This window comes from Hyla sarda, chromosome 5, assembly GCF_029499605.1.
Source record: "Hyla sarda isolate aHylSar1 chromosome 5, aHylSar1.hap1, whole genome shotgun sequence".
NCBI classification, from domain to species: Eukaryota; Metazoa; Chordata; class Amphibia; order Anura; family Hylidae; genus Hyla; species Hyla sarda.
In genome coordinates this window covers 64,006,657-64,020,592 of record NC_079193.1, presented here as the reverse complement: position 1 = coordinate 64,020,592, position 13,936 = coordinate 64,006,657, and the positions used below count along the sequence as shown (strand labels likewise).

The 13,936-nt window shown below is 42.2% G+C and overlaps 1 protein-coding gene and 1 long non-coding RNA gene across 3 annotated transcripts in view; one reads left to right on the top strand and one right to left on the bottom strand.

Annotated features, from left to right (window-relative positions):
• The window catches only part of DPP6 (dipeptidyl peptidase like 6), a 1,248,955-nt gene that overhangs the window by 319,574 nt on the left and 915,445 nt on the right, over positions 1–13,936 (top strand). The window lies entirely within an intron of this gene.
• LOC130273200 (uncharacterized) overlaps positions 1–13,936 on the bottom strand; it is a 76,081-nt gene that overhangs the window by 3,002 nt on the left and 59,143 nt on the right. The gene's annotated exons all lie outside the window — the stretch shown is intronic.

Genomic DNA, 13,936 nt, shown 5'->3' with positions numbered 1-13,936 from the left:
TTGCAAACCCATTAAGTTTGGTCCTGTATACTCTACATAGGTTAGTCGTCACTGTACACATAAGTGTGAACTTTACCTACTGTCTGTATATAGCTACTAGAGATGAGCGAACTTACAGTAAATTTGATTCGTCACGAACTTCTCAGCTCGGCAGTTGATGACTTATCCTGCGTAAATTAGTTCAGCTTTCCGGTGCTCCGGTGGGCTGGAAAAGGTGGATACATTCCTAGGAAAGAGTCTCCTAGAACTGTATCCACCTTTTCCAGCCCACCGGAGCACCTGAAAGCTGAACTAATTTAAGCAGGAAAAGCCACCAACTGCCGAGCCGAGAAGTTCGTGATGAATCGAATTTACTCTAATCTCGCTCATCTCTAATAGCTACCTTCGGTATACTTACTACTGAACTTGTCCAACATTTACTTTAGGGTTATTACTGGATTAAAGCCTATAAAGACAAATTGTCCAATGATAAATTGCAGGTCTTTGGGAAATTTTAAGTTCCATTGCAGACACATTCTGAAATATGAACATGTCCCAATGGGTAGTGTATGAAAAATAAGATAGAAATCCATATGGAGCTGATGGCATGTTCGGGACAACTATACCAAACTTGTAAACCCTTGCAGCCTTGTAGGTTACTATAAAAACATCTCCCTCTTGTAAAGTGAGTAATTACCATTTTATGATATTATATTGGTGCATTTATATTCATGTGATTCCATTATAAATCTTCAAGCTTCACTCTTTTTTTTCATTACAAAAGACGCTAGAATGGAAATGTCCACAAAACTTGCCTTTTTGCTATTAGAAGCTATTCTATTATATGGATATAAACAGCATATCCGCTTGCTAAGACACTGTATACATTTTGCACATTTTACTAGGAAAAAAACCAATTTATTTTTAAGTGCGTCTGAACTTTTGCAAAATGTGGATTACATTTGACACCTAAGTCATTATTTTCTACTTTTTTTACGTAAACCTTTTTCATGTTCTGAACTATTTATCACTGATTCCTCAGCGCAAACATAGAGAGGATCCAAAGAAATGAGAACAAAAAAAAATGACAGTAACAGAATTTTTATTTGGCTGAACTTTTTCATTTTTCTTATCAAAGTTTGCATTCGTGCTGAATTCCTGAATAGAAAATCTGCCTAGTTAAAAGCAGTCGTACATCATCCTTTCCCGTATCACAGGAAATGTTGTTATGCATATTTATTTCTTTTTGTAAACTATAAACTGGTGTTTATCTGCGGAGGCCCACTTTAAATCACACCGGCCTCCAGTTCATTAAAAAGAATGAGCAATCCACCTTTAAAAAGCAGATGCTAATTTTGGTGTCTACACATTTTCTAATATTAGTCAAAACCTCATTTTTATTATACTGAATTCTTACTAAGGCAGAGTTTAGTAATAAAATTCTGACTGTCTGAAGACACCACTAGGGGGACCTTAGGAGCTTGCTGCTTACAGTTGGACACTATAATATATTGTGCATAAAAATAAAGACATTATAATTGCATTTTTTTTAATGCTCTGATATCAAATACCTTGTGGTGTCATTTGCGAAAACCCTACCCCCATTGACGTTAATTGGAGACAAAGTATCTTAGCTCTGCCCATTATAGAGATATACAGTGAAACCTCTTTGTGATGCCCACCCAAAATTGCACTGAAATATAGAGGGACATTTATCAATGGATTTAAACAGCTTTTTTTTTTGCTTACATAAGCTTACATAAGTAATTTTTGTGCGAATTTTGTGGGCAAGAAAAAATTACCAATCTGCCATACCAATCTGCCATTTTCAGTTTTTACTTTGCAGTGGTCCAGGATTTATCATTGCGAAAGTTGCACGTAAGCAAATAAAAGTAGCAAGCCCCCTTCAAAAAGTTGCAAGTGTAAGCAAGGTGAGACCTGGCTTACAATCTTGCCTATGACAGTATTTTCAAACTGTTGCACAAAAACTCGCAGGTCCCCGGCCCCGTTCTGCTCCTCGGCACCCACTCACATCTACCACCTGCCTGCAAGGTGTTGGGACTTCAACTCCCAGCATTTCCTCACTGTAAGGGTATGCAAGGAGTTGTAGTACTGCAATAGTTAGCAAGTGGGTGGTAGATGTGAGTGGGTGGGTGGTAGATGTGGGCGGATGGGCGGGCAGCGAAACTGCTAAAAGTCGCACAAAAAGTCGCAGGTGAGACTTTTTGTGCAACTTTCTTTTACTTTAATTTTCACTGGCACAGTAGGACGAGCGGGTAGGAGATGTACAGGAGGGTGACAAGCTTATCACCCGCCCGCACATCTCCCGCCCACACATAACTACTACAACTCCCAGCTTGTACTTACTGTAAGGACATGCTAGGAATTGTAGTTGTGCAGCACGGGGGGAGTGTGTTAGATGGGCGGGCGGATGACAAGCTTGTCACCCGCCCGTGCCGCATGACTACAACTCCCAGCATGTCCTTACTGTAAGGGCATGCTGGGAATTGTAGTCATGCAGTGGGGGCAGGTGACAAGCTTGTCACCTGCTTGAACGTCTCCCCCCAGCCCTGCTGTATGACTACAACTCCCATTATGGCCTTAATGTAAGGGCATGCTGGGAGTTGTAGTCATGTGGTGAGGTGCAGGTAGGAAATTTGCGGGGGAGTTACATTAAATGTACTAACCTATTTTTTTTTGTTTTTGTTTAATGTTAATAAAATGGTTAACAAGGGCTTGTGGGGGAGTGTTTTTTGGAATTAGAGTTGTTGTTTTTTATTTACTTTACAGGCTTAGTAGTGGAAGCGGTCTTATAGACATAATCCATTGCTAATCCAGGGCTTAGCGTTAGCACCAAAAACAGCTAGCGCTAACCCCCTATTTTTACCCGGTACCCACCACCACAGAGGTGGCGTGAAGAGCTGCTACTAACAGGCCTGGAGCATCAAAATGGCGCTCCTGGGTCTAGGCAGTAACAGGCGTTATTTAGGCTGGGGAGGACCAGTAACAATGGTCCTCGCCCACCCTGGTAACGTCAGGCTGTTGTTGCTTGGTTGGTATTTGGCTGAAAATGAAAATATGGGGAACCCATTGTGTTTTTTTTTTTCATAAATACAAAACATTGTTAATATTAAACCAAAAAAAAAAATAAAAGGCTGGTCATCAAATCTGAAGTAGCCCACAGGATATACGGATCTGAATGAAAAGAAAAAAAATGAACAAAAAATGGGTTAGTACATTTAGGGGGGAAAAAGTGGTAAAAAAATGTAATAAACACACATACATTTTTTTTGCTGATGTGTGCTAAGAAAATGGTATTCCAAAGTGATTTTATTGTTTTTTGCTTATGTAAGCCACATTTATCAACCCCCCTGTGTACCTGTGCCATCACAGGTACATAGGTGCAGTGACAATTGTTTCATGCCCCTTCTGGGCATTTCATCAGACTGAGTCTCCTCACCTTTCTTTTTGTACTTTGGACTATGCATGTTTGAGCACCCCGTTTTGCTACAGTCAGGAACCTGCGTCCCTGTAGTGCTGTGTTTTGAGGCTGATTGCCAGAGCCTGTTAGAGATTGCCTATACCTGAAACATCAGTGCTGGTCTTTGTCTCTTTACCTGTGTGTTCTAAACATTAGTTTTGAGTTTGGCAATGCACATAAACCCCATAGAGAATAAATGGAGCAATGGCAAGGACAATTTTCTCACCATTTTCATAATCAGTGGGGGTCATAGTGGTCAGATTTCTACCGATTAGCATATTATCCCCTATCCTGTGGATAGAGAAGAACATGCTATAATGAAAATACCTCTTTAAGTATTATAGAGAACTACCATGGGTCAGATTGATCTGTCCAAGTTGTATAATGCACATAGGCAATCAAAGTATAGAGCAGCTGGTTCAATGGTCATAATGAATTAAGAATGGTCTCTGTGCCATTTTTAAAGTTCCAAGATAAAGGATCCTAGGGGGTGTAAACAAACATCAGGACTTTAGTATGGTACTTTCCTCATCTGTGCATATTGTTCATGAAAACATTTTTTTGTTTGAATTATAATATTGTTGAATAATTTAAAATCGCAGTTAACAACATCCAACCAAGTGCCAGAGGTAGAAATTACAGGATAGCAAATACTTACCTGGGGTCCAAGCATTCTGTACTGAGAACAATGAGAGCAATGCTTATTGTAATTTAGAGCAGTTAGTACTTGTCTTGCGATACCCTTGATGCAAAGTTTAATGAGAAAAATGTGTTAGATCTTTTTAGAATTTTCCAAGGAGAGAGATGATGCTCAGTATTTTAATGGCACCATCTGTCAGTGTAAAAATTGCCAAGCTGTAATATTGATCTTGTCACTTCAGGGAAAGGGATGATATTTAGAAATACCAATAACTTTTCTTTTGCTCATCTCATTTGTTTACCTTGTATTTGAACATTGATCCCACATAACAGACTGCTCTTAAAAAGTGATTATAGTATCTCTCTAACAGCTTTACACACCAGAGCTAAAATTTACATTGTAGCTCCCTTACATTATTGTAGTAAAAACATGTGTCGCCTAGTCATGTAGCACTGCCTCTGGAAATGATAACTCGGGACAGAATTGTAATAAATATTTACTATACATTCAATACATAAAAGTACATCAGTTGTTTAGGATCTAGTGTATATTATTCTGCATGTCGGACAGGGGAACCGGGCAAGATGCGTTCCCCTGTCCTGCGCCCATGCGGCATGTTCCATCATCTAGGCATCCAATTTGATAGGGCGGATAGATGTGAACTATCCTATTCAAATGAATGGGATGAGTTCTACAATGAGTTTCCCTCTGGGTTTGTTCTACAGTGTGAAGGGGGCCTAAGCCATCATAGCTGCTAAAGCCAAATCTACGATTTGCCAAAATGTAAATTTAGGTGCAACATTTACTACGACTAAGGAGGCATTTGTCACTTGGGACTTTACACACCTCTTTACAAGCTTGCACTTTCTTCTGTATGTCAATTTCCCATTGGGTTAGCATTAAGATGCCACATGTAAACACAAACAACAATATACAACAATAGCCAGAACTGTCCAAATCAATAGCCAGGTCCTTTTGTGATAGAATGTCCTCACCTGCTGCTATGGAGGCAAGTACTTGTATAGGATGGCCCTTATTTTCTTCTGTCATTTATAGATTTTCAGGGAGTTCATTTTTTTTTTATAATTGCCATTACTATTGGATTTTTATAAAGCAAGGTTCATCATATATTTGTTACACTAGTCAATTCATCATTGTACTTTTGCAGACATGACATAGACTTCTATTATAAATGTTCAACTGATATCTGTAGGAATTTAATGACAAAAAAAAGGAAAAGAAAAATCAATCTCCCGTATACTCGGCAATGTACTGTAACCAGCTTTTCCTTTCCCTTCAAACAACAATGACATTGTGATAATGTGACAGATGATTTCAGTCAATGGATTTAAGATGCAACATTCACAGAAGCGATGGGGATCTATTCACAACATGCTGTGGAGATTTCTTTAACCATCCCATAGGATAATATCAAATCCTTTCTAATTAGAAATGTTGTCTGGTTAATTTAAAATTCAGAACAGAGTACACAAAATTATTAGTTTGTTTCTTTAGTGTTTTGGACGCACATTATGAGGGAGATCCTTGCAGATTTGTGCTGTTTACTTTAACTTACACTATTTATTTATTGTATTGTACCGTATATTTAGCTTTACAGAAAACATTATCAGATCAAGGCCATTTCTGTTGTGATTGTTCCCTTTTACCTTCTCATTGGATGTATTCCCATTAGTATCATATTAAGAACTCTAGAACTCTGAGCTAAAATCTTTTGAAAGTATTTAAAGGATGATCATTTAGATACTATAAACTGTTAGACTATGTTATCCAAAATTTAGTAAAATCACAACGTCAATGTTGGCACCCCTGAGATTTTTCTAGAAAATTAAGTATTTCTCACAGAAAAGGATTGTGGTAACACATGTTTTGCTATACACATGTTAATTCCCTTTGTGTGTATTGGAACTAAACCAAAAAATGGGAGGAAAAAAGCGAATTGGACATAATGTCCCACCAAACTCCAAAAATGGTCTGAACAAAATTATTGGCACCCTTAACTTAATATTTGGTTGCACACCCTTTGGAAAAAAATAACTGAATTCAGTCACTTCCTATAATCATCAATAAGCTTCTTACATCTCTCAGCCGGAATGTTGGACCACTCTTCCTTTAGAAACTGCTCCAGGTCTCTCTTATTGGAAGGGCACCTTTTCCCAACAGCAATTTTAAGATCTCTCCACAGGTGTTCAATGGGATTTAGATCTGGACTCATTGCTGCCACTTCAGAACTCTCCAGCACTTTGTTGCCCTCCATTTCTGGGTGCTTTTAGATGTATGTTTGGGGTCGTTGTCCAAGATCTCGGACGCAAACCCAGCTTTCTGACACTGGGCTGTACAGTGCAACCCAAAATCCATTGGTAATCCTCAGATTTCATGATGCCTTGTACACATTCAAGGCACCCAGTGCCAGAGGCAGCAAAAAAAAAATAAAAATAATAATAATTGAACCTCCACCATATTTCACTGTAGGTACTGTGTTCTTTTCTTTGTAGGCCTCATTCCATTTTTGGTAAACCGTAGAATGATGTGCTTTACCAAAAAGCTCTATCTTGGTCTCATTTGTCCACAAGAAGTTTTCCCAGAAGGATTTTGGCTTACTCAAGTTCACTTTGGCAAAATGTAGTCTTGCTTTTTTTATGTCTCTGTGTCAGAAGTGGGGTCCTCCTGGGTCTCCTGCCAAAGCATTTCATTTCATTTAAATGTCGATGGATAGTTTGTGCTGACACTGATGTTCACTGAACCTGCGGGACAGCTTGAATATCTCTGGAACTTGTTTGAGGCTGCTTATTCACCATCTGGACTATCCTGCGTTGACAACTTTCATCAATTTTTGTCTTCCTTCCACGCCCAAGGAGATTAGCTACAGTGCCATGGGTTGCAAACTTCTTGATAATGTTGCGCACTGTGGACAAAGGCAAATCTAGATCTCTGGAGATGGATTAGTAACCTTGAGATCGTTGAAATTGTTCCACAATTTTGGTTCTAAAGTCCTCCGACAGTTCTATTCATCTCTTTCTGTTGTCTATGCTTAGTGTGGCACACACAGACACAGGGGTGGCAACATTTTCAGCCATGACTGTATATATATATATATATATATATATATATATATATATATATATATAATTATTATTATTTTTTTGCTAATTGTGTATTATGCGCTGATATCTGTAGTCCGGTATGGGAATGCGTTAATTCATTATTATTAACATTCATTCTTTGCGTTGCTGTTTTTAAAAGTTGTGATTGTTCTAGGGGATTTCATGTATATATATTTTATTGATGACTCTGTGTTTACCACTGTTGTTTTTAATTTTTAAAACAAGCATAACTTGGTATAGAGAGGAAACCGCAAAGGCCCTGCGGTTCACCACATAAAAACACGTTATCTGACTTCTAGCATATATATACCATAATAGAAGCATATCTATTTTAGCCTAATGGTCTAATTATCTAGTTTTCTAATTTATTTCTGTATTTACTCTTAATTTTTTTTTTGTTTGTTTCAATCTTTTCATTTCTTCCTCCCCCCCCCCTTCCCTTTCCCAGATTATCCCAAATGGGAAGCTCTTGAGGACTGTACCCTTCAGTTATATTGCATACATATGTACCTCCTCTGCAAACAAATAAACAGTTGATCCAGCACTTGAAGCAGTTTGAAGCTTTGTTCCATAATATCCTAAAAACTCTTGTTGATATCATGCAATACATCTTCTTTTGGATTATAGATGAAAGAAGACAGAACAGAATGATAGAACAAAAAGCCATACAAAATGAAGCTCCATTTGGTGTTTTGAGTAATACGGTGTCAGTATCCATGGATCTGGCTAAAAAAACTAAAAATAAAATAATAATAATATTATTTTGCTTTCTTGACCCTCATGAGTCATTGCCATTTATTCAAACAATTGCAATATAGTACAGTATAATAATAACTAGCAGGTATTATTGCCATTCCTGTAGCACTACAATGAATCATTGTTACGAGATCAACAACCTGTTCCCTTACTTTTTGATATGGCCCTGGATAACTCAGTTTGCTGCAATCCATCCATTTGCATGCGTACCATATCATTTACAGACTTTTTGTTGTATCTCCATGTATTGTTACAATTCCTGCTGCCTTTATTGTCAATGTACACTATATGTAGGCGTGCAGCTTAGCAAACACTGCTTATTATAGCTGCTGTGGTCGTTTTCTCACATTATACTGCAGGAAGTGGATTACTTGCATTTTATTATTTATCCCAAGGAATCTCTTTTGTAATACTATCTGTTTCCCTTAGTAAGGTGCAATTGGGTAGTTTTGCCAGAAGTTATTTACCCCTCCCTTATTTTGCAAAACAGCTGTTTCCTTTTTTGTCTATTTTATTGTTCTGCAGTGTTCAGGGTCTCCTGGTCGAGGAGACCCCCCGAGTTGTCCTAGTTTGCCACATAACCCGACTTGTTATAGTTTGCCACATAACTTATATTCCAGGCAATGCTCCCTGTGATAGGAATTATACAAAATAGCTCTCCTCTAGAACAAAGCCAGCTGGTCCTCCAATGTTAAACCCCTAAAAGAGTCTAAAATACTTACAAGGGAGTATCAGCCAAACCGGAATCTGTAGACAGCTGTTTCTGAGGTCTAGACTAGGGAAAATTCAATTCACAACGAATGCAAATATCACCGCTATTTGATCGCGCAAATCGCTTTCTTAAACTCCATTTAGTGCGGTCCGGGCTCCAGGGCATCTAAAATGGGGGATCCACAGGTGAAGAAATGGGGCAAGGAATCCTGGGAAGGCGGGTAGGCGGGATGAGCCTTAATCATATGCAGCATGCAGCCTATCAGCAGCCAGTCACCCCTGTGATGTCACAGTCCTATATAATCGACAGCCATTTTGTGGCCAGTCACTTCAGCCTTTTATTGCAGAGAGAGAGAAAGCGACAGATAGCAGTGGGTGTTGCACAGAAAAACATTTTTACAGCAGCGATTCACCTCCCAGTCACATCAGTGTTTTGCTGCAGAGAGAGAGGGGGACAGAGGGCAGTGTGTGTTAGACAGAAAAGCATTTTTACAGCAGCGATTTACCTCAAGCCCAAATCCAGACTAGAAGCACTGATAGGAAAGGGAGTGAGATTGAGAGAGTGAGTGCAATTTTGGGTGTAGTACACAGCGGCTGCCTGCTGCAGCACTGGTGTGTACAAGAGGCTTGAGCTCCCGGTATCAGCTAGCAGTCGTGTCTCGACCAGCAACCCATCTGCCATCATCAATTGGTTAACTCGGTCAACCACTTAATCACAAGGGACATCTGACACCCCTAGTTAATAGTCGGTGGGTTCCTCACAACCTTCAGTTGTCATGGCACGGGAGCAGTCTCTGTCCTCCCATTGCCTCTGTCTGATGCTGTACCCTTCCCCACAGAAGTATCTTATGCTGTGAGTTCAGCTCCACTATTTAGTGAGGACGATCTACTAGAGGACAGTCAGCAGCTACTGCCTAGCCAAGAAGTGGAGGAAACATCTGCCGCTTCCTCTGCTAGGTGGGCTGCTAGAGGTTGTATTGTGAGCATTCAGGCTCCTGAAGCTGGCTCTTTTGAGGAACCTGAGGAGGACATCAGTGATGTGCAGACACAACTCAATGATGATGAAGCTGATTGCACTTTGGAACCGGGTGCATAAAGAGCTTCATCATCATCATCATCATCATCATCATCAGGAGAGGAGGATTGCATGTTGCCCGAGAGGCAGCTGCTGAGCCAGCAAGGTGGTACAATGGTTGGCAGTCAGCATGGTGGCAGAAGTGGAAAGTCTGGAGCCAAACGTGCCCGGGGTAGACCACCTGCTTCGCAACAGCCTAACTTCCAAGGGGGTAGTGGAACAGGGGTTCCTGGAGTTGGTGGCAGTAGCAGTCAAACAGTGTGAACTGTTGATGGGAAAATCAGCTATTTGGCAATGTGGCAGTTTTTCATCAAGCATCTGGAGGATGTTAACCTGGCCACATGCAAGATGTGTGCAGAAGGTGAAGCGTGGCCAGGATCCCAATGTTGGCACCACGGCCCTGTGTCACCATATGCAGCATCACCATTAACCGGCCGTTGGTCCTGTGACAGTGTGCGACTCCGCCTCCTCATCCTCCACCGTGTCCTCAGCCTCCACTGCACAGACAAGTCTCAGTGCCCCTCCAGCATACCATGTGTGCAGAGCAAGGCGGTGTCACGCTGTTCTTCACATGGTTTGCCTTTGGTGAAAAGAGTCACACAGGGGATGAACTGCTAAAAGTCATTCATCAAAAAATCGAATCATGGCTCACTCCATGAAAACTGGAAATGGGAACCATGGTGACCGACAACGGGAAGAACATCTGGTCTGCACTGCGACAAGGAAGCCTGAGACATGCGCCCTGCGTGGCACACGTGTTCAGTCTGGTTGTCAAGCGGTTCCTGAAGTGTTCCCCCATCAGCAAGACATCCTAGCAATGGTAAGGAAACATTGCATGCACTTCAGCCACTCGTACACTGCAAAGCACAACCTCCTTGAGCTGCAGCATCAGAACTGCATACAACCAATATAGTCTGATTTGCGACATTTCCACACATTGGAATTCCATCCTCCATATGTTGGACCAGTTATATGAACAGAGAAAAGCCATCACCCATTTCTTGATGATCCAAGTGGATAGGGCGACTCCCCTGTCTAACTTCAATCTCAACCAGTGGCAGCTCATACATGACACCTGCCGTTTGCTCAGGCTGTTTAAAGAAGCCACATTATTAGTCAGTCACCAGGATTAAGGGATGAACAATGTCATTCCACTGCTTCATCTACTACAACACGTGTTGAATCTCACCGAAAAAACACTAAGACTTAATCTTTAATTATATTATTAAAAGAGGAAACAGCTCCTCAAAACCATCAAAAAGAATAATGTTGTGAAAAAAAAAGAACCAATAGGGGTCCAGGTCACTGTATTTAGATCATTGATAAAAAATGTTTTAAATAATTACATTTCTCTACCAGTAAATATCCGAGGGAGTCCAGATAATCAAATATCTCCTCACTAAAGGTAGGGTGTAGGTAGGGAGAGAAGGGGGGAGGTCATGCAGGGATGGTTGAAGCCCTGATGATGAAAGTGGCCACTACTTACCACCAGGGGTCAAATCCTGGGGAAAAAGTGCAGGAACTCACCCAAGATTTCCACTCAAAGGCCGGTCCTGCAGGACTACTGCTAATGGGAATGGTGTTTCTGGTGTTGAAAAAGTGCAGGAACTGAGTTCCGATGCGTTCCTGCAGGACTTGAGCCCTGCTTACCACTCTCCCTGTTAGTCCCTCTCTCTAGACCTACCCCTAGGTTGAGTTAATGCCCTGATAAGGGCGGCCCCGCTCCAGAACCTAGTCTGCACTGAACCTGTATACCCTAAGATAAGGAAGAAGAAAAAAAAAACAACACGTGTTGGAAACAATGGCTGGTCAGGGCACTGGAGACATGGCGCCTACATCTCACAGCCACATGAGCCCCTAGGGGGCTGAACTGGAGGGGAGGGGCACAGTGGAGCACAGTTTAGGTTTCGCGAGATTGGCAGTTTTTCTAGTCATCTGACAGGAGAGGAGGAGCAGGAGCAGCTAGAGGGATGGAGGCAGGGAGTCCCTCTGAGTCACTTGCACAAATGGCACGATGCATGCTCACTTGCTTGCATAGTGACTGATGAATAGTCACCATTCAGCAGCAGGATGACTTCTGGCTCTCCACCTTATTGGACCCTTGCTACCAGCACAAAATGGGGGCCTTTTTTTACACCCACTGAGAGGGAGGAAAAACTGAACTACTACAGAGACATCTTATGTAGTCAGTTGGCCGATGCCTATCTGTGCCATTGCCCATCCTCTCGCAGGTCTTACTCAGGGGGCCTCTGCGCTCCCCTTCCACTGCCATGGCTGCTGGGGATGGATGGGGTGGCAGGAGTAGTACCAGCTCACTCATCAGCAGCCTGAGTCTACAGTCGCTGATGAAGCAACTCATCAGCAACAGGTAGACCTGGAGCAGGATCTGAACCAGGAGGTGAAGCGGCAGAGGCCATAGTAACCCCAAGGACAACTCATCTGTCCACAAAATATGTGGAGAAACTAACCGTTGTGAAGACAAATCAGGCATGGATCTGACAGGATTTCCACCTACCAATGCCTGATGCATCAGAGTAGATTGACCATGGTGCTACACCAAGACTTCACAAATATGAATAGTGCTAAACATATTTAAGGAACTGCTCCCCAGTTAAAGACATTGCTCTGCAACAGACCACAAGTAAGTATTGAGGATATGCATTACGTAAAACATAACTTTTAATAATATTCTAAGGATAAAATATATGTACCCCAATTTTATTAAAACGAAACAAAAGGAAAAGTGTGCAAAAATCACCATGTGCCACCTACACCACCAAGTATTGATGTGATGCAAAGACCTCTAAAAGGTCACGAACCAGTGGATCCTCTAGACCAGAGAGGCGATGGCACAGGCCGTACCAGGGGAACGGAGTCTAAGGGACTACTGGTCTTCACCAGGGCCCGCCGCAAAGTGGGATGGACTTGCTGCGGCAGGTAGCCCCCAGGTCGTTCCCCCGATAGCGACTTGACCTCTCTGGCAGCTGATATGACGCGGTACACAGGGAGCAGGCAAAAGCGTAGTCGGATGTAGCAGAGGTCAGGGCAGGCGGCAAGGGTTCATAGGCGAGTAGACGGAAGCAACGGAATCGGCAACAGGCAGGGAATACAAGGCTACAGGAACGCTTTCTCAAATGTACTAGGGCACAAAGATCTGGCAAGGCAGGAAGGGGCAGGTAGCATTTATTGGAAAAGGAACTGAGGTCAGGAACCAGCGCACCATTAAATTTACTGAAGCCGGCGTGCGCGTGCTCTAGAGAGCGGGGCCGTGCGCGCTGGGAGGCAGAGAACGTCGGCGCAGGGAGCGTGGAGCAGGGTAAGACAGATAGGGATGCGACGCGAGCGGGGACCAGCCGCCACGGCAGCCGCATCCCTGTCAGAAGGGGCCCACGCTCTCGGTCAGCGCATCTGACCGGGAGGCGCCGGGAACCCGAGGAGGGAGGCCGAGGGAGCAGGCGCTTCGGTCCGGATTAGAGGGCCGGAGCGCTCGCTGTGACAGGTGGAAGGGAACAATGTATGGTTCCTTGTAACCGGTGGGGGTAAAAACTTCCCCTGTAAGGCCTTACTCTCACATTGTTAATTCCCTTCTTGGCAAGTGTTACTCGCCCAAAAAAGGGCGGCCCCACACAGGAACCTCTACCGATTTCCCCCTACAAACACTACCATTTCCCAGTGTTTGTTGATGGAAATATGGAGAGGTTCCTTCCAGGAGAAGTTTTTAAACCCACCTGCTACAATGGACAATATGTTGTTCCCTTCCACCTTTTAGAGGTCTTTGCATCACATCAACAGTTGGTGGTGAAGGTGGCACCTGGCGTTTTTTGCACACCTCTCCTTCTGTTTGATTTAAAAAAAAAAATGTTGGGTCCATATATTTTATCCTAAGCATATTATTAACCCCTTAAGGACTCAGCCCATTTGGGCCTTAAGGCCAATTTTATTTTTATGTTTTCGTTTTTTCCTCCTCACCTTCAAAAAATCATAACTCTTTTATATTTTCATCCACAGACTAGTATAAGGGCTTGTTTTTTGCACGACCAATTGTCCGTTGTAATGTCATCACTCACTTTACCATAAAATGTGTGGTGCAACCAAAAAAATACTATTTGTGTGGGGAAATTAAAAAGAAAACCGCAATTTTGCAAATTTTGGAAGGTTTTGTTTTCACGCTG